Source organism: Macrobrachium nipponense, chromosome 5 (genome assembly GCF_015104395.2).
Source record: "Macrobrachium nipponense isolate FS-2020 chromosome 5, ASM1510439v2, whole genome shotgun sequence".
Taxonomy (NCBI): domain Eukaryota; kingdom Metazoa; phylum Arthropoda; class Malacostraca; order Decapoda; family Palaemonidae; genus Macrobrachium; species Macrobrachium nipponense.
Window position 1 is genome coordinate 100,416,135 of NC_061107.1, and position 3,748 is coordinate 100,419,882.

The following is a 3,748-nucleotide window of genomic DNA, read 5'->3' on the forward strand; positions in this document are numbered from 1 at the left end:
TTTAATAAAAATCGTACTAAGAACTCACTTGTAAAATATGGGCCCTGTGTACCGTTAAGTTTTGCATAAGTTACACTTTCTTAAATCAATAGTTTATAATTCCTTCTGTAGTGTTCATTTCCGTAATAACCTGTATGCAATTATGATGGAAAATAACCCCCATTAACAATAACACTTCACAGGATACGTCCATGTGAAGCATTACGTATCTAGCTGCAGTCTAAGATAAAATCCTCCAATTCTCTTAATTATGAAAGTCAACAATCTGGCTCATTTATTTATCTAGTATTCGGTGGCACATTCACAAACACCGATTCCTTAGTACACAGGATTGTTACAACCAGTCCTGGGACATTAAATAAAATTGAATATGAAATTTAGGTCAAGAGCAAAAAGCTGGGACCTACGAGGTTCTTGACGGTTGAAGTGACTTATTAAACAAAAATCATAAAAATTGAACCGAATATGAAATTTAGGCCAAAAGGAACGAGCTGGAACCTATGAGGTTGTTCGGCGTTGTAGCGAATTAGAAAAAAAAAAGGTCAGGTAAAATTTACCTAAGTCTCAAAAAGCTTCATGCGGTTAAGCAGATTTGCCATACTACCCGTCTCATTAAATTAAAAACATCATGCAATTCATTTATAAGAATTTAACTAAAATATTTCGGATTCTTTTCACCAGCCTTCAATCCTATATTCAGCCATGTACCTTAAAACTTTTATCCAAGTGTAGATGACCATGACATTATCACAGACCATGAATTTTTAAAATCTTGATAAAATACCTGGAGTATTTCTCTGATACAAATCCATGTAACAATTTGACATTGTTCAAGCATTAACTAAATTGCGTTTGAAAGTAAATTTTAATTCATATTCAGTATACAATGACCTACAAATTAGCTGGGCGCATTCGAGTCTTCACAACAAATACCTCGACCACATCTTCACCATAGGTGTTGGGCAAATGAACATTTCAACAATTCCTTGAAGGTGGCTTATATTAATTTGATTAAAATTTTTTTATAGGACTTATGTATTCGTTTCACAGGTGCGCTCACTCACGTGAATACTTCGAAACACTAGTATATTGCTAATAAAGTAGTTTTTACCTTCAACAACCATAATCATTAGAGATTAAACCAAATTTTCAATTTTTTGCTTATAAAAATACTGAGGAAGTAAGAACTGCAAACTAAACTAATTAAATATTATATTTAAAGAATAACACACAGGGAAATGGTAGGTTAAGGAATGTGGAATATCTGAGGAATCTAACTACATACCTATCTGCATTTTCAGGGAACAGGCAGCATGGAAAATTTGGAAACCAAATATCTTGTCGAGATCTTGAATCCCAAGAAATATCAGACTAACACTGAAAGGTTCGCAAATCCACCCCGTGCCTGCACATTTCCTTGAACTCTGGCTCCAGTAAGAAGTGTTCTGTAACAGAAAAACGACACTAGAAAATGTTCTTACAGCTATTATTTCGCAATTCCGAAATAAGAACGTTCAAACAAATATTTTTGAATACGTACTACGGTATCTTTTACTTTAAGGAGAGCTAGTTAAAAGTAAGTTATTAAATCAGTGTGTGAAAACGTTATTACCTATTGAAAACTTGTAACCTTCTGGAATGAGATTCATACCATATTTATGCTTTAAGGTTGTATAACTAACATACTTTATAATGCTATTCGGCTTCTGACGCCATTTGAAATAAAAATATCCTATCCGTATTAAACTAAGAAAATTTGTATATTAAAACTTGAAACCTTTTACAGTTTTGAACAATCCGTTAATAAGTTCAAGTAACCCTAATTCTAAGACCAACGTCGTCGTCTTGAAAATACACCACTGGTCTGGTCTTTCAGGAATTCAGGTAAAACTTAAAAACGCCAAACTTTAAAATACAGCAACTGTGTGATGACCTTTCAAACATTTCAGGTGCTACATTGGAAATTCGATCAAACACCTGATGGCCTTGGTAACAAACTCATTGCCTGCGTTCACGAGTAACAAACTCATTGCCTGCGTTCACGAGTAACAAACTCATTGTTAAAGGCTAATATACATTGCTTATGCTATGAGTAACCTAATCATTTCAAAGCTAACCAACTAATCTCGGTAACTTAACTACCTCAATCTCAAAATAAACTTAATTTCAAATTCTATGCAAAATATAAATATACATATCCTAGAATCAAATATAAAATACTGTAAGCTACAAATAAATGGCTATCGTACTGTCTGCTAGATAGAGCTCAATGTTCAACAATGAGTCTACCGACAAAATATGTATCCTTAATTCCCTCTACTAACAGAACAAACCTAAACAATTTTGACACGTCTGGGGAAACTCGAGCGCGGTTTTGATTACTTTCAAGAGACTACGTATGGGGTGAGCAAGTCCTACATTTCAGGAGCCTCCGTTAAACAGATTTTCCGTAGCAAGAAAGTTAATACCAAATTCGAATCCTCTGAAAATTATATTTAGTCTCGCACTAACTGAAGAATTTGATTAAGGGCAAAATTGAAATAGATATAGGTCTAATGTATCTAACAACCACAAACGTAACCCATATCAGGAACCTAACATTCCAAATGCTATCAAATAGAGTCGCCTGACAGGGAAAATTTTTATTTTTAATGCTGAATATTGTCATTGAATTGCATAAACATTAACCACTTCAAGCCTATACTGAGAGGGAGGAATCTAGGCACATTTAAACAATACCTATCTAAACTTAAAAACAAACTAGGCAACAGATTAAAGTCTACTTACCACCTGAAAGAAATAGTTTGATTAGTTGGTTTGTAGTAGTACCCACAACCACCCTAGGAACCCACATAGTAGGTCTTACGAGCTACTATGCGGGACAAGGATGGCTCCTCCACCCCTCCAGGGGCACCGCCCCTAAAGGGGAGGAGGATAAAAAAATGTTAAGTTGTTCAACACCACTTTACACAGATAAAAGGAAATTGATAAAATTAACTACTAACCCAAATTAAACAGAAAAAATACTTGAGACGGTATTCAAGAACAGTATAGACACACAAAAAAAGCAAACTTTATTGAACAATTGATAGTAAACTAGACAGAAAAAATACCTCGTCATACCTGTTGCTGGCGAGAGGTAGCTTCATCATACCTGAAGATTAACTGCAAGGACAGGACCTCCAGGGTCAAACTCGTACTAAACGCATCCTGCAAAAGACAGTAATAAGAGTTGTGCGTAACTTACTCAAAATGCTGTAAAATCGGGGCATTAACTCTTGTCCTATATGTAAAAGTCATAGAAAAATGATAATGCCTGCCAATGATTTGAGACTAAACATACAGCTAGACTGGAAATTTTCCAGAACAAAATATGCAAAATTAACAATAATATAAATTTCTACTGTTACCTTGCAGAAGCCCGGAAGTAACACTCAATGGAAATCTCAAGCGCCAACCGAGGGTTGTTTACGAAACTGTAGTCTAGTCGCGCGATGAACAGCTGCGTCGTAAAAATTCAAAACAGGGCCAATTTCTCTACGCTATGTTAAATACGCCACTCCAAAAACCACCAAGTACTATAGCAAACTCCCGTCGAACGTCTACCACCCAAGACGATGTTACAGCTGATAGTCCGATGGCCAAATGAACAAACAAGAACGATATCGTCCAATCACTCCAATGCCCATTTGGAAATCGTTTGCCAAGGACCCTAAAGGCTTGGTGGGTGGTGTCTTGCTTCTTGGAA

The 3,748-nt window shown here is 35.6% G+C and overlaps 1 long non-coding RNA gene across 1 annotated transcript; it reads right to left on the reverse strand.

Moving 5' to 3' along the window:
* Positions 1-883: 883 nt before the first annotated feature.
* On the reverse strand, positions 884-3,645 carry LOC135215129 (uncharacterized). Its single transcript, XR_010314590.1, has 3 exons — positions 3,411-3,645; positions 3,124-3,210; positions 884-1,445 (listed from the first exon to the last, which is right to left on the reverse strand). It is a non-coding gene; the product is annotated as an uncharacterized LOC135215129 (long non-coding RNA).
* Positions 3,646-3,748: the final 103 nt, after the last annotated feature.